At 47.9% G+C, this 19392-nt stretch overlaps 1 long non-coding RNA gene across 1 annotated transcript in view; it reads left to right on the forward strand.

Moving 5' to 3' along the window:
- The window catches only part of LOC141559103 (uncharacterized), a 30557-nt gene extending 17674 nt beyond the window's left edge, over nucleotides 1-12883 (forward strand). The window contains exons 2-5 of the long non-coding RNA XR_012487225.1: nucleotides 2997-3116; nucleotides 4270-4434; nucleotides 5184-5247; nucleotides 11367-12883. This is a non-coding gene — a long non-coding RNA (uncharacterized LOC141559103). The remainder of the gene's footprint in view (nucleotides 1-2996; nucleotides 3117-4269; nucleotides 4435-5183; nucleotides 5248-11366) is intronic.
- The last annotated feature ends 6509 nt before the right edge of the window (nucleotides 12884-19392 follow it).

Consider the following 19392-nt stretch of genomic DNA (forward strand, 5'->3'; position numbering starts at 1 on the left):
CACTTAACCCCAGTTGCCTCAAAAAAAAAAAAAAAAAAAACAATGGTTAATTATTATTAGATATGATGATGGTGATATAACTCATGTTCAATATTCTCTTATTCTGTCTTTGTGTGTCCGTGTGTCTGTATCTCTGTCTGGGTCTGTCCATGTCTGCACTACTTGCCATATCTGATAATCTGTACCATCTTTGGCACTAAAGTCACCCACAATTATAAGCTTGTTCTCTTTAGGTACGTCAGTAATGAGGGTCTCCAGGTCTTTATACAACTTTTCTTTGATCTCATGAGGCTTTGTCATGGTGGGAACATAGGCACTGATGATAGTAACATGGCGTTTTCCTGGAAATGGCTGTTGCATTGTCATTTACTGTCACATTGTCATTTACTATTGCATTGTCATTTACTGTTGCATTGTCATTTGCTGTCACATTGTCATTTACTGTTGCATTGTCATTTACTGTTGCATTGTCATTTGCTGTCACATTGTCATTTACTATCACATTGTTATTTACTGTCTCTTTGTCATTTACTATTGCTTTGTCAGTTACTATCACATTGTTATTTACTATTATATTGTCATTTACTATCACTTTGTCATTTGCTGTCACATTGTCATTTACTATCATTGTTATTTACTATCTCTTTATCATTTACTATTGCATTGTCATTTACTATCGCATTGTCATTTACTATTGCTTTGTCAGTTATTATCACATTGTTATTTACTATCACATTGTTATTTACTATTGCTTTGTCAGTTATTATCACATTGTCATTTACTATCATTGTTATTTACTATCTCTATCATTTACTATTGCATTGTCATTTACTATCACATTGTCATTTACTATTGCTTTGTCAGTTATTATCACATTGTTATTTACTATTGCATTGTCATTTAATATCGCATTGTTATTTACTATTGCATTGTCATTACTCCTTTGGGAAGGCATACAAGCTTATTGATAAATAAGTTTTGATTGCAAAAGCTTCAGGATATCCCCCTTCACTTCAGCCACTCCTGGAAAACATGAGCTCCTACTTCAGTAAACTGGCCTTCATTTGCCAGCCTTGTTCCACTCAGGGCTGCAATTCAGATGTGAGACCTGCTGAGTTCTCTCACAACAAGAGCTGCTTGTTTTTCAGCTCTACTGGATTTTGGGTTATCCATAAGTGGGCATATATTTCATGTGCTGATAATGAGAATCACTTTTGCAAAAGTTTTTGTACCTCCAGGTGTGCTCCCCACCTACTGTAGTAATCAGGCCAGGGTCAAGTGAAGCAGATAATTTTAGGGCACATTTCTAACCCCTTCTTAATCCCAGAGATATGATCCTTTAAAAGGATATTTAAATGCTCAGGGGGCTGCCACGTCCCACTGCTACTTCAGTCAAGTGAGATGACCCTATGGCTGCCTGTGTGCAGGGTTGTAATTACAGCTCCCACTGTATCCACACCTGCTACTTTGTCACTCACCTGTCGCCACAGGACTTTTGAGATAGATAGAAGTGGCAATATGGGATGGATGATGTCCTTTGACTTATGCTTCAATTGAATTAAGTGAGGCAGAGTTGCGCAAAATTGCAGGCCTAACTCTCTCTCCCAAGATCACCAGAGCTCAGTGGCAGGACAAACTCAATTGCAAATGGCCTAGGGAACAGCCAATGACCTTGATATGGGATTCTGCAATGGCCGCTTTAGCCACCTACAAGGCCTATTGGACCAAATTATTCCCATCCTCTCAGCCTGGGGTCCACAACTCCCTACCTCCCCGATGAGTGCCTTCAGTTTCTATCTACCAGGACAGCTTATCTGGGGGTGACCATGTGCATGCAATGGCTTCTTGGAGCCACAGGTAAGAGCTAAGAGACAGGTGGGTCCCAAAGGTGGCTGAGCAGCCCTGAAATGACTGGGCAGACCCTCTCACCAGAGGTCCTAGTCCTCCCTGAGCCCATATATTCCACGTTTCCCTCTCTGTCTCTGTCTGACTCCCCATTGGCTCACAGGTTCTTCCCTTTCTGAATTGACTTTTTTCATCTAAGGGGGAAAGAGCAAGGAAAAATCTTGGATGCTTGGGAGGCTTTACCTCAAAAATCCCAACCACTCTTCACACTTTCCTCCTGCTCCTCAGGGTCCCAGTCTCCAAGCTTGCTGCACGGCAGTGATGCTGCCAGGCCTGAATCAGGCTTCTCAAAGGAGGTACAAGGCCTCCATCTTGTGGCCAAGCTAGCAATCAGCAGTGGTGGGCTTTCTCTTCTTTGCTAAGGTCCCAGTGATGCAGCTGCTTCTGCTCTGAGCCCCTCTGGACCTCAAATTCAGAGCCAAGGGATGTTTGCTCTTGTTCTGGCTCAGTCATCAGAATGGTCCCTGAGCATCCCCCCACCGCCAGGAAAGGTCAGAGGCTGGGGCAGACAGGAGCCCGTGGGGCAGCTGTCCAAATGTTTTCTCCCTTCATCGGAGTCAAGCATGCCAGTCTGAGACACTACCCCTTTCCTCTCCCCCATCCCCATGCCCCTCCCTTCTCTGGGTGTTTTCTCTCCCTGCCTCTGCCCTAACGAGGCAATATTTAGGATTACTGCCCACCCTTTGGCCCTTTTGGGAAGCTCGGTGATGAGCCAGCCACTTACACTCAGTTTGCCTTTCTACCTACCTTTACTTTGCACTCAATCAATCCATCAAAAAGATGGCGGTAGGGGAGAGCATGGGTAAAGGGAAGGAGCACCTACAGAGTGCCAGGCACTTTACAATAATCTCCCCTGATCCTCACGACAGCCCTTCTGCTTGTTGTTCATACTTTGTATTTAAAGGGCACCGGCAACATCATGAGGCCGGCTCAGGGAAAAGTGTGCCCAACTGGCTAAAAGTCCAGTAGGAGCTCCGAAGGTCCGAGCCCAGGTTGGGCACAAGTAGTCCACATGAACATTTGGAGGGGAGACGTCTGCACATTGGTGAGTCTCACACTTCTGAGCTGCCGCAATTCTGCTTCACTCACAGAGCAGCAGGCCCCCTCCGATTGGGCCGCGCCATGCTGGTCGGGCTCCTCTGTCCCATGATCGATTCCAGACTTCTTCAGAGAGACCTCGAGAGTGTCCTTGGCTCACTTCCGAGCTCCCTGTAAGCGCTCACCTTGTGGGAACTTTCTCAAACTTTGTATACATCAGAGCATGGATGCATGTTTCTATCTATAAATAACTGTGTATGGACAGTCCATATGTGTGTGCAAATGTTATCTATAGAGATGTGTGTACTATGTATATATATATTTGTTCATGTGTTGTTTCTATAAAGAATCTATGTGTATGTGTATATATAGTTGATTTTTAGATCACATGTGTAGCTTATACTTGTGTATATAATATGTGCAGCATATTGTGTATCTGTGGAGCATGTCATAGTCTCTATGTATATGTGAAGTCTGTACATATGTATATTTCTACATAGTGTTTATATTGTATGTATGCAGTCTATGTATATATGGGTAAATGTGTGTTCTATATGGGTATGGTCTGTTTTACATGTTTACCTTCATGTCTAAATGTGTGTATAATCTATGTTTGTATGGTACATATACAGCCTAAATTTATTATATACACTCTAATATGTATGTGTGTGTTCATATGTCTATCTGTATGAGTGTACGTGGGTATATACTCACTATGTATATTTGTGTGTACTTGATATGTGTGTATGATCTATGTTTGTATGGTACATATACAGCCTAAATTTATTATATACACTCTAATATGTATGTGTGTGTTCATGTTGTCTCTCTGTATGAGTGTGTGTATGTATAGTCACTATGTATATTTGTGTGTACTTGATGTGTGTGTATGATCTGTGTATGGTACATTTACAGCCTAAATTTATTATATACAGTCTAATATGTATGTGTGTGTTCATGTTGTCTCTCTGTATGAGTGTGTGTGTATGTATAGTCGCTATGTATATTTGTGTGTACTTGATGTGTGTGTATGATCTGTGTTTATATGGTACATATACAGCCTAAATTTATTATATACAGTCTAATATGTATGTGTGTGTTCATGTTGTCTCTCTGTATGAGTGTGTGTATGTATAGTCACTATGTATATTTGTGTGTACTTGATGTGTGTGTATAGTCTGTGTATGTTTGTAAATATAAGCTACATGCATACTGAATATTTTTTCTGTGCATGTGTGTGTGTGTGTGTTGTGTGTTCCCAAAGGGCTAACACCCCCACTGTGAAGCTTTGCTCATCTCCCTTTGGTGTCTTTGGCTGTCACTCAGCTCTCACCTGTGACTCCAGGAAGCTGTAGCCCTCCCAGCAGCCACTTCTTGGTGGAAGGTAACCAACCGGCCTCACAGACATTAAGGAGTTAAATGGATGTCTACCCTAAGCTGTGAGGGCTCCCCACAGTGGAATGGGCATGTTTCTTTAAAAACAAAAGGCAGGTATATATGTGTACGCTTGTCTACATGTATACATATAGCTAAATCAGACATATTTAATTTGTGTAGACCTAGTCTACATGTATGTGTGTAAGCATAACTTATACACAATCTCTGAGCAGCTAGGTGGCCCAGTGGTTGGAGTATCAGGCTTGGAGTAGGAAAAACTCATCTTCCTGAGTTCAAACCCAGCCCCAGATACTTAGGAGTTGTATGATCCTGTGCAAGTCACTTCCCCCTGGTTACCCTAATTTCCTCACCTGTAAGATAATCTGAAGGAGTAAATGGCAAACTGCTCCAAATCTTTACCAAGAAAACCTCCTAATGGAGTCATAAAGGGTCAGATACAATAAAAATTTTTTAAAAACTGAAGTAAATATATACTCTATATACAGATATGCACATAAAGTCTATAGGATCTGAGTATATCCTTTATATATAAATTAGCATACTTTAAATGTATATAAACAACATACATATGTATGTATATACCTGCATGTGTGAAATATACGTGTATACATCCCTAGATAGAAATACATCTATTTATTTATGAAACTGCATGGGAACAAGGAATTCGAGGTGAGGAAATCTCTGTTGGACCGGCACCTTCTGTACCGCTTCCAAAGTGAGCCGGCCCACTGAGAGGTTTGACGATGCGCCCAGTGCGCCACAGCCGGGACATGTCCAAGGTAGGACGAGCACCCAGGTTTCCTGACCACCTAGCCAGCTCTCTATCCCCTTTACAAGGTCAGGATGTTTGCTGCAGAATAAACCGGAGGCTGCCTAACTAGCACGGTCACTGCTTCCTTCTCCCAGGTAAGGATGTTTGCTGAGATAGAGATATGGATATAGAGGTAGAGAAAAAACATCTTTAAGATCATCACAGAATCTCAGAGTTGGAGATGATCTCAGCAGCCCATAGCCTTGAAGGAACGACGCCCCCCTTCCCGTACAACGGGAACACAACTTGCTTTTGTACAGTATATCTCTATTTCACTCCACACTGACTTGCAAATATTTCTCTCTCCTCTCCATGGACAACTTTGATGGCTACACAAAAGAGCCCTCCAGAGCACAGATATCTTACTTGAGGAGCAGCTTAATTCATTTCCAGTTCCAGGGGAGGAACCCCTATGGAGACCTGTTGCAGATACAGAGAATTGAAGACAGACCTTGCATAGCTTGTGTAGACCTGATTTCTTTTACTCCTCTATGAGACTGCAGAGGCCAGGCAGAGTGGGCGGTCTACACCTTTGTACCTGTTTGTATTGATTCTCCTTGAAATGATCCTATATATGCTCATGTGTTGCCCTACCAGAATGTGGCTCCTTGAACGCAGGGCCTGTCTCCTTTTTTGGATGGAGCTGAGTTGAACCAGAAGCATAGGATGGATGTTGCAGAGGTTGTTTTAGACTTGGGAAAATGAGACAGCTTCCTCCTCGTAAGAGCTATCTCAGTGTGGAGTGAGCTCCCTTGGGGGGGGGAGGTAAGCTCTCTGTCCCTAGAGGTCTTTAAGCAGAATCTTAGGGTTGCTCCTATCCCTTTGATACCTCCTCAACCTACACGATCTAGGTACCCTCCTCTCCACTTCCCATTTTGAGCTATCATTCCCCCTATTAGATTGTAAGATTCTATTTTGTTCCTTGGTTTTACATCCCAGGCTCTTAGCCCAGTGCCTGGCATACAGAGAATACTTAATGCTTTGTGGGGAAAGGGAGAGAGATGGGACAAGGACAGAGGTCAGGAGTGTTCATCTTCCTCTCTCACGTGGGTGAGCACAGAGCTAAGTGCGCAATAGTCACTTAATCAGTGTCTTGGGAGAAGTATTCTCTTCCCCTTTGACCTCTGGCATGCTCCTCTGCTAGGATGTCCCCATCTCTTTTATAGAATGTCAATTCTGATGGTGAAGTGAGAAGAGGGGTGAATAGGGGTTGTTGCTGCTGCTGTGGCTACTGTATCTCTTTTGACTGTTGCTGTTGTATCTCTTTTTAAAGCTACTATTGCTGCTGCTGCTGCTACTGTATCTCTTACTGCTATTGTTGCTACTGTATCTCTTACTGCTATTGTTGCTACTGTATCTCATACTGCTATTGTTGCTATTGTATCTCTTACTGCTATTGTTGCTATAGTATCTCTTACTGCTATTGTTGCTATTGTATCTCTTACTGTTGTTGCTGTTGTATCTCTTGCTGCTGCTGCTATTATTGCTACTGTATCTCTTGTTACTGCTGTTGTTTCTTTATCTCTTGCTGCTGCTTCTACTTTAACCTGACTCCCCTGGAGCTGAGCCACAAAGTTACCCCAAAGCTTCTAGAGACTCAAAGCTCATCTAAAGGTTTTTCCAGCTCTCACAGACTGGGCTGGCCCCTATTCCCATTAATGGCTGACAAGTGGCTGTGAAATATACTGTAATAGCCACCCGGGGACCCCTGTCATTAGCCTCTGCCTGCCTAAAGGCTCAGAACCATCTTTCATCTCCTGCCCTTGAGGCTGTCCTCTTGGCCCCAGGTAAGACTCAGCCTCTGGCTATTTATTTTCTTAAATAGCCCCTGTGAGAAAGCTTCTAGAAAAGCCCCCCCTCCAGTTATGCCCAGGGGGGTGCCCAGTTCTACTCTCCTGTTTGTGTTCCCCAAACAGCTCCCAGTTTAGAGAGGCTGTTTCCCCCAAGTTAACGTTGGCTAGTCTCTTTGTGTATGAGCTGGAAGAAGATCAGGGGCCACCACAGGCTGCATCTCTTCATTCATAATCTTGCCAGCTCAGCCTGGTGAAGTGATGTTGATGAGGTAATAGTATAAACTAGTTCAAATTCACAAGGGCCCTTTTCTTTGGCAAAAGGTAGATTTACTTGGGGGACTAGGTGGGACAAAAATGAAGGGATACAAATATCAGGAATGGTAAATATGAATAGAAGGAGAACATGAAACTCAGGAAACTGAGGGAACTGAGGAACAGGGAAACTCACAACTAAGCAGGAGAAAGGAAAAGGTGAGGTGGGAGTAAGCCATTGACTGTCATAGAAGTCATAGAAGAGTTAGCAGACTAATAAGAGTTAGCTAAAGAAAGGTATGGGGGAAATACAGCCTTGGGGTTTTCTCAGCTAAGGAAGTAAAGGTGGAACCAGAGGGAGAATCAAAGAGCCAGATGGAAGGTACCTGACAGACCAAGTCCCAGACCTGCCTAAAGATATACTAATCAACAGCTCAAAGGTAGTATAAGGATGCACTGGGGTTTGAAGGAGAGACAAGAGTTTCATCCTCAAATCGGGATAGCCTGGGAACTGGCTATATCTGAGAATAGCCGGTTGGGCTTCTTCCTGACAAGGAAAGAAAGTCACTTCAGTACCACTTGAAGAGTCGCCACCTTGTTTAAGGTGAAGGGGACCAGGTGAGGATTTCTCCAAAAGTCTGAGATGGAGTGGGTCAGAACCTAGCCTAAGTTTCAGGAAATCACGTGATCCCTAGTCTCAGAGGACTATAGGAAAGAAAAGGTAAGATTCTAGGCCTAAGCTTTAAGAAGTTACTGTGTCCCACCATAGCATTGCTGACCATTGGTCAATGGTTACTTCCTTTTCAATCCATCCAATGAACACAACTCTTTTGTGATTTAACCAATTCACTATTTCCTGCTCACCAGACAATGCTGGGAAATTCGAGCTGAAAAGCTCTGTGTCTGTTCAATTGGCGTGTTTGGACCTCTCCTTGCAAGGACCAAATACATGTTTCCTTCCTGTCTGTATCTGAAGATGCCTCTGAGTAGTCTGTTTGGGTGAGGGGGTCTAGCACCCGTCCCACCCAAAGGGAGGGACATTTTCATCTGGGAGCACAATGGCAAACATGGAGGAAAGTGGGAGGACGTCAACTTGATGGAGGATCCCCAAGGACCACTTACTCAGGGCTGGAAGGGAAGGAAGCCCATTCTCCTAGCAGGGGAGCATTTGCTAGCTCTCCCCCCATGGCTGCCTCTGGCTCCTCAGAGACCACCAACATGACAGCCCAATCATCCTATTTCCTCCAAGCATCTCCTCCCCAGCCCTTCTGGAACCATCCATCCCTCCTCCTCCAGCTATCATTTTTAGAATTCTTTGGTGTTCCTCTTAGCTGCCCCTTGCTGAGTCTGCATTTTAGATCTCTATTGTCACTGGTCATTGCTGGGTAACTGCCTGTTACTTGATCGTATTGCCATCTCCTAAACATAGCTTTTAAATATCTCTCTTGCTTGGTGAGTTTATACCGTGACGTGGGCTTCCTCTACCTCTCCCCTTTGGCCACCCTCCTGAATGTTTGTTTTTTCCTTTGAATCTTCAGAATTGAATTTTTAAGAGGTCTCCATTCCTCCTGGGCTTGCTTCCCTTACAGAACTTCAGGCCATGGGACCCTATTGGAGCCTGTTCTCATGAAAGTCAGGGGGCCTATCAGACTCTGCCCAGCTTTGTTCTCCATCACCAGCTCTAGGAGGGAGGAGCGATTGTTCCCCACCCTTCCACCGCAAACCCCCCCTCATTTCCACTCCAGCCACCAGATTCCGAAAGGCTCTCCCCTGGTTGATTCTTCCCAATCTAGAGGGCTGGAATTAACTTTAAGCCAAATCAAGGCATTGCTTATTTTAGCAAATAGAGAGCTCCAATGGCTTACCTGGGATCTGCTGCTCAGCCTTCACTGCTGTTCTCTTCATCCTTTTGATGTGACTTATTCTTTTCCCCAGTCAGGAAGAACCCCAAATCCTATTCCTGTCCAATAATGTTACTGTTAATTCATCCGCGCTGTTTCCAATCTAATTAACATCTTTAAAGACGTTCACAACAACCTTTGAGACACCCTTGATAGAACTTAGCTTTCCCAGGCTGTTTTGTTACCATAAGTGAAGACAGTTGTAAACTCTCTCAGCCATCATTACAAACAAAAAGGAAGCTGGCTTTCCTAGACTCTTTTGGCCAGGTCTGGGGCCTGGTTTGCCAGGTGCCTCCCATCTAGCTCTGGCCCTCCCTCTTGATTTCCTGTCTTGTGCTTGAGAAACCCCTAGAAAGGATCTCGTTAGGATAACAATCTTTGCTCAGTTCTCTTCAGCATTGAGCCCCCTCTCTCCTCCTCATAGTGCTTCCTCTTTAATGGCACCTTTCTCCTTATTCTAGCTAAGTCTGGTTAGTCTAAGCTGCCAGTCAGTGGCTTTCTCCCACCTCATGGAGTACTTCCTTTCTCATGGTTCATCGTGAGATCTCTTTTTTCCTTTTCTCTTTCCTTGCTAACTCTAAGCTCTGCCGATTCTATTCCATATCTTCCATTCCCGACCCCTGCCGACACAGGCGTCTCCATCTTGTTTTGCTCAGATTTTACGACCAAACAAGCATGGGAGGTGCACGGTATGGAAAGCCCCTCTCCATATGTTCTTGGAGCCCATCTCCTCCTGCCTAAGCTGAGGAGCCCATCCATCTTGGGCCAGGTCGGCAGAGCTTTCCTTTCCTGCTCACACATCATTTCTGCTTGTGTCACATGGCAACCAATAAGACTTTGTATTTTGCTGTGCGTCTTTTGCACGGAGCATCGATCTCAATAAATACAAGGTCCCAACGTGGAGATGTCATCTTGTTCCTTCTGGAAAATGAAGGACGGCCACTAACCAACTACCAGTAGGCTGGTTCCCGATGAGGTAAGCGGCAGGAGCGTGGGAAAGGTCCTCCCACCCGCTGTCAGTCATGGGCTCCAGTGGTCTCCTTCCTCGGGGGCCTTCTGACTGCCCGGCTGCCTCCCCCAGGTCTGGCCTTCACATCTCCTGGCTAGCCATGATCACATCTCCCTGGCCTGAGCTCCTGAGGCCCCAAACTTTCCCACATGTCCCCCAGGGAGCCCCTCGATTTCTTCTGAGTGCTTCACAGCAATGCCCAGTAAGGTGCGCTATGGCCAGCCCCTTCTCCAACCCTGCCCAGGTCCCACAACCAAGGTGCCTCCCCCCCGCACTGGGGCTTGCCAGGCTTCCAAGGCCACTGCCTCTTTAGCAGTTAAGTAGCTCTGATGAGTTCAGAGCCAGACTTGAGGTCAGGCAGATCCAGGGTTCAAATCCTCACTCACTCCTTGTTGGGTCTGGGTCTCCTGTTCCTCATCCATGAAATGGGGGTATTAGAACCCCTCAGCACTTTGCCAGGAGCTCATGTGTGGGAGAGGCCAACAGGAAGTGGGTCCCCATTTCCCAAGTTGCAGGCCAGGCAGCTTTCTGGATCCCCTCCTTAAGGGGAGGGTCATTGCCTTCACTAATGCCCTGAGCCCGGAGGCCCATTCTACAGGGCAGGAAACTGCGGTGACTCCATTCAGATCCAGGTCCTCCCTCTTTCTGACTGCAGAGAAGGCCTTGTGTCAGATTGGGGCGGCCAAGGAAGGATGCTGCTGCCTCCGGCCCCTTCATGCCTCATCTCCCAGCCCCCCTGGAGGCCTTCAGCGTGTCCCCTGGGCTCCAGAGGCAGGGCCGCCAGGACCTCCTCTGCAATGGCGGGTTCTCCTCACTGTCAGCTGCAGCGGCCATGGCTCCCCCTGGCGAGGGGAAGGGAAAGATTGGCTGCCCACAGAGCAGCCCAGCCGCCCCAGAGGACTTCCTCCTCCTCCAGACAACTAACCACTATCCCGGGGTCTACACTACAATGTCTACGCCAGAGGCCAGGCAGGGGAGCTGGACATGTTCTCCCCTCCCCAGAGCCTGGCACCCCAAGGGCACGGACACATCCCTGCCCTTTAACTCTGGTTCTGGGCTGGCAGCCACTTTGGTATGAGTGAGCAGGAGGGGAGGGCTGAAGGGCGGGAGGACGGGCCAGGACAGGGGGTGGGGGGCGGCTGGCCAGGCTGGCAGGGGGTGGGGATAACTGGATAAGGCTAGTGGCCTCTCCAGCTGAAACAAGAGGCCGATGGCCCAGGGGCGCCTGCCGGCTCATCCCCGTGGCCTTGGCCTTTCAGCACCTACACCCCGAGGTCCATTCTTCCCGGCTTTCCCTGCAACAGAATTCAGGCCCACAGAGGCTGACCATCAGCAGCTCAGCCAGCAGAGGGCAGCATCCTCCTCAGCAAAGGCCTCAGCCCCAGAGCGCCGGCAGGCAGCTTCCCAGGAGCCCGGATCTCCGGCCCAGCAGCTGCCAGGAAGCAGCAGCCCAGGGCAGAGCAGGAGCCACGGGGCATCCCCCATAGGGCTCCGGGCCTCGGCCCTTTCCTGCTGGAACTCGGATCTCAACGACAATACAGCGAGTCCACAAAGCAGCCTCCCCAGTTCTCCGAACCCCACAGAGGGGCCTCCGCGTGCTGTGTAAGAGAGGCTGGTTTGGAGGCAGGAGGCAGGAATGCGAATTCTGCCTGTGCCAGACAGGCTGTAGTCAGTCCCGTGCCCTCCCTGACTGGGAATTCTGCCTGTGCCAGACAGGCTGTAGTCAGTCCCGTGCCCTCCCTGACTGGGAAGGGCGGGGCAGAGAGCCTTGGCGCTCTCCTCCAGATGGAGGGTGAGGTTCTTACCCCTGGGTAATTCGAGCTGTGGCCAACATGAGACCGCTAGCGACTCCCATCTCATGGACAAAAAGGCGCAGCGGACCCCGTCCTCCAGGGTCACCCGGACGCGCTGTCCCGGGCCCCGTCTTCTTGACTCCATGCTTCCCAAGCAGGATGGGCGGGCTAGGCCTGGGCTACAGGAGAGCCTTGGGAAAGAGCAGAAGGCTCCTCGTTGGGTGGGTCTGCCAAGGGGGGCAAGGACCAAAAGCTTCCGGAACCACTTTAAGCTTCAAACAGGAAAAACATGCTACGTCGCTGGCTTAGAATGGGATGCTTCCAACGTGGAGCCCCTCACCGGTGGGGATCATGTGATGAGAGGGAGTTGAACAGGGAGGTCAGTGCACCCTCCCACCTCTGTAGCTGCTATTTTCCTTGTTGGTCAATGACACAATTCCCTGCTTGGGGGAGAAGTCGGACTTTTGGAAGCCCCCTGCTGTCTTTGTGAAGAATTGGAGGATGGGCGTGGGAGCCAATTCCTGAACCACTGTCTGGTATTAGAAGCCAGTGACCAGAGTAAAGGAGAGACCCCCAGACCAGAGTAAAGGAGAGCCCCCCGATCCTCCCTGAAGCCTGCGTTGGAGTTAAGCAGAGGGAATGAAGAGGGGGAAAGTGGGCCCCGGTATCCAAGCCTGTGGAATAAAGGCAGTTTCTCTTTTTGGATCTGATGTCACTCTGCCAGCCGCTCCCATCTGCTTCATGAATTTGTAATGCTGGGAAGCCTTTGGTGTACAAAGCCCGCCTCTACATTCACAATTCCTAAGCTAGGAAGACAAATGGGGGAGAGTGGACAGGATTAGGCCGATTTCCCGGCCCAGTGGCCTCCAAGAGAAGGAACATGCTTCTCGGCAGCTTTACTCTGCTTTCTGACCAGGAATCCTGGCTTATTTCAATCCACTTTGGTTTCTATTGTTAGGAGAAAAAAAAATCCATGCTCTTTCTGTGTGTGAGCTCCGAGTTTCAAATGCAATCATCTCTTCCCGGGCCCCATTTCTTTTAGAAAAATGCTTAGCGGAGCTAAGCCTGATCACGCGGCTTCTTGCGTCTTAAATGTCTACTTTAAAATAAGCATCATCTCGGGGCATGACGTACAAAAACTGAGAGATGCACAGGTGTGGGGACTGTGACATTTAGAGGGCCGGAGTTCTCCAAAAGACATAATGCGTTTTCCTAATCACTGCTGGCTAGCTAAGTGCGCGGCCAGCCCTGTGGGGCTCCTCGGTGCAGTCCCCCCCCCCCCCCTTGCTTTGCTACTCAATGCTCCCAGGTGGAGATGGAGAGGGCGAGGGATTTCTGGGCTGTTTCTGTAAGTGATTCTAATGGAGAGAGGCTGGAAATCCCTCCCGCTGCCCGGTGAGACCATGCAATCAATGTGGGCTCCACTTAGCCCGGATTTCTCTGGTGGGGGGGAGAAGGGGGAAGGGCTGAGCTCAGAGAGCCAGGCTGTGCAAAAAATGGCCACCTTTGTTGTTGGAAAGGCCGAGGCTGGCACAGAATAATGGTGGCCGAACTCAGTGAGCACTCAGTGTGTGGACCAGAACGGACAAGGGAGACCAAGTCTGGTAAGTGGTGTGGCAGTGGAGACCTCTTCTGTGATCTGGGACTGAACTAAGGGAAACAAAAGACCCAGGAAGGAGAAGGGGCTGGGCCCTGGACCATCAGGAGTACTGTCAGGGAGGTGAGGATCCGCTGGAGAACGTGCTGGAGAGCGTGCAGGAAATGCATCTGCAAGGGAGGGCCTTCATCTGAGGGAAGAGGAGGCTGGAGAGTCCCAGCTCTGTTTCCAAGTATTTGAAAGGAGGCTGAACCTTGCTCTAACTGTCCCTGGGGGGCCGGAGCAGAAATAGAAACCATGGAGAGGGAGGCAGGGCAGGGGCTACACAGGAGCAAGCTAGGTTCCTGTGGAAAAACAACAGTGGGAGGAATGTTCCCCCCACCTCCTCATAGAGGTAACAGTGACCATCCGGTCTGAAGGCCAGGTATGTTACGTGTCCTCCCTCCTCCAGGCTACTCTGGTCCTAATAAAGGGTTGGTGGGCCTAGCCCCTTGTCTCCATCCAAGGTATTCTCCCAAGGATGAGGGAGGCTCAAGTCCCGGGCACCTCTGACCCTTGCCAGGCTGGCTGGATATAGCAGGCCCACAGTCCTGGCTCCCAGGCCACCGTGTCTCCTACATCCAGTGAGGATCCCCCCCTTGGGCACCTGAAACTAAGAGCAAACAAGAGAACAGAAATCCATGTCCACAGACCCATTTCTCAGAACCAGGATAAAAGGAAGAAGGCAGGGGAAGGAGCTCCTTCCCTCATCACTGTTTCAATTCCTGGTTCCCGTGCTATAGGTGAGCTAGGACCTTCATCCTTTGGGCATAGCAGGAAAGCGTGTGAGCCTGAAAGAGACCATCTCATCAGCCTTCTCTGGCCTGTGGCTAAGAGCCAATCCAAGGAGGCTACTGCCCCCATCTATAGGGTAAGGAAGGGAAGGCAGGGTGCCTCCCTATTAGGCGATCTGGGCATGCTCCAAAGAAACCGAAGGTGATGGCTACTCTAGTTTGGGTTATACTAGGTGGTGTGAAGGTCCCTGCCACCTCACAGATGCTGGGATTCAATGGCTCCGACTGTGGCTCAAAGTTAAAGTGCTACTAGGCATGGAACCTGTTGGAGGGAGCAGTTCTGCCTGGGAATTTAGGGCAAATTTAAGTGGCTATTCTTTGATGGCCTGTGCTCCTGGAGTCTGGATGATTTCCTCAGAGGAAAACGAAGCTTGCTCCCTCTGGACTCAGATCTGCTCAAATGCAAGTGAACTGGAGGGCACTTGCAACAGGATAGCTTCCCTAGATTCCAGTAAACATACATCTGATTCCTTTTCCCTCACTCCCTTCCTCTTTTTTCCTTCCTTTCCTTCCTTCCTTCCTTCCCTCCTTCTTTCTCTCTCTTGAGTTCTTCTGCTTTCAGAGGACTGAGTTCCAGATTTCTGCCCTTACCAGCTTTCACTCATATGGGCAGTAAAGTACAGGCAATGAATTGTAATTCAGGACAGGACAATATTATTCCTATCCTACTTACTTCAGACAAACCAGTGAAATACCTAAGAGAGGAAGGGCCAATGTTCTCAGGGAGGTCAAGGTGGCCTCCCTGGAGGAGATGGTATTTGAGTTGAGTTTTAAAGGAATCACCACTTAAAGAACCAGGGAGATTCCAAAGATAGGAAATAAAACTAGCTGGCACAACTGTAGTGATTAAAGGTTTGCGAAACACTTTACTGACATCCATCATCTCATCCAATCTTCAGTGAGAGAGATCACTTCTCCGAGGTCAAAGGTAACCCATATGAGGTTTAGGGGTTTCTTAGTTGCTTCCCCCCACACACTGGATATGTTATCTCTCCAAAATCAAATCACAAACTTCAATTACTTTTCACAATAGGAGATTTCTCGAGAAAGTCTCATGAGCACCACTTCCCAAACCCGGAGCCCACTCACCAGCCCCTCGGGCCGTAGGCAGAGTGGTCTCCTTTAAAAGTTTGTTACACTTTATTGGACTACTTGCCATCTAGGGGAAGAGGTGGGGAAGGAGGGGAGAAATTGGAACACAGGGTTTTGCAAGGGCTAATGTTGAAGAATTATCCATGCATAGGTTTTGAAAAATAAAAAGCTTTAATAATAATGTTTGTAACAGAGCATTCCCCTTTGGTAAGTCCACTAAGTTCATTTGGGGTGAGGTACAGGAGATGGATGAGCAGCTTCCTCTCTGACACAGAATCTCTGCAATTGGTTTGATTCACCACTGGAAGCACTGGGTCGCTCCTTGGGGCTCCAGGTGAGAGGGAGTCAACCTTTCCAAACTTACAGTGGCATTCGCCCTTATTCACCTAAGTTCACGAAGGATGAACCCAGTGGAGACAGAGGGAAACGCTATCAGATGTTCAGGGGGACTGCTTGGTCAGGTGGAGGAGCTCTTCCCCACCTGGCGCTGATAGCAGCTCTTCCCCCACGTGGACATCAACCCTCTTGGCAGATGAGTGGCAACAGCTGCTCTGAAAGTCCCCAAGACTGACAGGAAGCTCACAGCCTGCAGCCCGCCCTGGGTGGGAGTTGGGCAAATGGAGCTCGTGCTTGAGAAGATGGTGCTATGCTCCTGGACGGGACCAGACGAGGTCCCCTCCCCCCACACAAAGTGTTGGGTGAATGTGGTTGATGTGAACACGATGATGGTGGACACCAAAATGATGCTTTAGGAGAAGTGCTGAATGTTGGGATCTGGTCATGTGAAGAATTGGCCATGGTCATTCCCTCTGGGAAAAGGCAGGTTGATTTAGGGAAGAGGTTACAGACAAAATGAAGGATACGTCCCAGGAGTGTACATAGGAAATAGAGCATAGGAAGGGGCTTTAATAATTCATGATGGAAAGGTGCTCTTGTGGAATTCACCTTTTACCAAGAAAAAGGAAACACCCATGAGGTTGGGGAGGCCCGTAGCTGGAAGGCTCAATCCGGAAAGGGAATTAACCCCTCAAAAGAGTTAGCCATTAGGAGCAGAGTCAGGAGAGACACCACAAGGCATGGGGGAAGGAGAAGGGCACCGCATTACCCATGAGTATGTTTTGAAAATAAAAACTTTAAAAAATGCCTAGAACACAAACCAAATGAACTTTCCAGCAGTGTTTAACATTCAACAGCACTTTTTAAAAAGCCATTGAGAACACCCATCCCAGTCCTTCTTCCTTAAAAGGAACGACCTAGTTTCACAGGACTCAGCCAAGGAGCTGTGTGACTCACTCATTAAGGGTCATATGAGCATTCTGCAGCAAAGGTACCTTCGTCATCTCTTTAAACAAAAAACAGTTAAAGTTTGTGTTCCTCATTTACTATGAGGGTTGCCCCAAACTGTGCCCGTGTATCTCCTCTCAGGGAACAGAGAGACTCTTTCCTCTGGCCCTGGAAGGCTGGCAGGAAAGCCTAAAGAGGAGCTGATGCCCCAGGTGAGAACAGAACCAGTCAGAAGGCAACTGGGTAACTGGGACGCCTTAGATCACCCAAAGGAGACCCCGGCACTCAGTCAGATGACGACCCACAGCATCAGCTCACAGGCGCACACACGCTACACATGGGCAGCTACAATGCACCAGGCCCAGGCCCTGGGTTCCCAGGAACCCAGTGGGAAGAGAGAGGCTCTGGGCCCCCCGGAAATTGGCTTCTCCCTCTTCAGAGATCATTCTTTTCCGCTGTGGTGACCTGGAATCAGCCCTTGAAAAAGCTGAAAATTGATTAATATGCTTATTGAATCAGGTTGCACTGAAGGCAATAAAGAGGCGGCCACTGAGAAGGGGCGGGTCACACTGGTTACTGATGGGACCACTACGACTGGGGGAAGAGGGGTTCAGGAGAAGTGGGGCGCAAGGGGGCGGATCTACCAGGGTCCCTTGGAAGCCTTCAGGCGATCGTGGATCTTGGGGCTGCGGACCACTGCCCTGCCCTTCACGCCTCCCGGCTGCAGGCCCTCCCCATCCCACCATGTACCCAGGTTCAGCAGGATGACATCTCAGGGCCAGAAGCTTGCCAGCCGGGGCCCCATCATGCGGCTTTCCAACAGAAAGGGTCCTAGTCCTAGTTCCACCTCATCGCTGGTTCCCCATTGGCCCCTCCTATAAATCCAGTGCCCTCTGAACCCTTCTGTGAGACCATGCTGTCCCCCGAACTCCCACTCCTTCCAAGCTCCCCAGCACACAGCCCCTGTCCACACAGGGCTGAAAGCACCTGCCCCAATAGCTGACAGAAAGGGGAACCATAAATGCTGGAGAAGATGTGGGAAACTTGGAACACCAATGCACTGCTGGTGGACTGTGAACCGATCCAACCATATTGAAGACCAATTTGGAACTATGCCCAAAGGCAGCCAAACTCTGCATGCCCTTGATCTAGTAATACGGCTCCTGAGTCCAGGTCAACTGGACTGAACCAGCCTCTCTGGGGCTGAAGTCCAACAGGGCAGGCAGAAGACAGGAGAGTTGGGAATCAAATAGAAGTTTAATTTCAAAGTGAGGGGAACAGCAAGGATCCATGTGCCGGGACCCCACCCCTAGAGGGAACCCACCTTAGCATGACCAAACCACCATATCTATACCTATGATTACATATTGAGCTGTATCCCTGCTAATGAGTGTTAACAGCAACAATCCCAGAAGTTTGATTCACAGCAAGACTTGCACAACCAGAACTCCTCCGAGCTCAGAGAACACTTGGTACTGGTCAAAGCAATACAATAATTGTGCAATTTTGTCAAAGGCTGAGATTATCCAGCGGGGGAGCGCAAAGGATTGTTGTTATGTCAAGCTCAGGGCATAGCCTGTTTGCTGGGCCTTAGTTCTGGAAAACAGGGTGCCTCCTAATATCCTAATATCAATAGCATGTTGATGTTTTAGCCAAAGGGAAGAAGGTCCTAAAAACCCTTCCCCTTCTGATTAATAGGGGCAAAGCAGATATTAACCAAGATGCCATGACAGGCATGACAGGCCAGTTGGACCAGGATGAGATGTGGACCACAAGGTTATTAGTTCCTTGAGGGGACCTATTGAAGTAGATTCCTGATATCATTACTAACTGCTGTTCGCTTGCGAGCAGAAAAGATAGATCATGAATGCAGAAGGAAAAAACGCCAGCACACACTTAAGTCAGGAACTTAGTGGTTGGGCAATTACAAAAGGAAGGACAGTAAACTCAGCCCTCATCTGGAATCTTGGAATAGCTGTCTCATCTTGATATTGGCTGCTTCTGAGTCCAAACTAGATGAAACTTGAGGTCCCTTGAGAGGCTTTCTTCAGATGATCTACTAGCTCACAAGTGTGGCCAATGTGGGAGTAGTCAGAAGAATCTGGTAGGGGTTTAATCTTTGAATCTGAGTTTCTGGTAAGACTGTCTAAACAACAGAGATGAGAGTTTCCCAGACACACAAGACTAGGTCCAAACAATACAATAAAATTTCTCACAATTCCCATAATTGCATAATTAAAGTCAGGTACAGATCAAATTACTGAAGAGGTCTCACAATGGACTAGTTTGGAGAAGGAAGATTTACATGACACCAAAATAACCAACCAAGCAAATTTAAATATAATTAAAATCAAGTTTCCTTGCATTTTGGTGACTCATTACAAGTATCCATTGACCCAGCACATTTTGAATCTCAGTGTAGTCATCTGATCCCTAGAAATCTTTTTTTGACAATAGGCTTTATTCTCAGGACAGATCTAAAGAGAGCTCTGCTTCTCTGGTTCCCAATCTAGCAGTTCCTAAATAATTCTCACAATATAATTTAGTACAATCATTTAAATTTGATTCTCTAGTCTTGAAACTTGAATTTCCATTTATATGCCATTTGCTGTTTCTATCTTTACCTAAATCCTATACCTGATATAAGAATATTTTTAAAATTTATGAAAGTCTAACTGTAAAATGA

The sequence above is a fragment of the Sminthopsis crassicaudata genome, chromosome 2, assembly GCF_048593235.1.
Source record: "Sminthopsis crassicaudata isolate SCR6 chromosome 2, ASM4859323v1, whole genome shotgun sequence".
NCBI classification, from domain to species: Eukaryota; Metazoa; Chordata; class Mammalia; order Dasyuromorphia; family Dasyuridae; genus Sminthopsis; species Sminthopsis crassicaudata.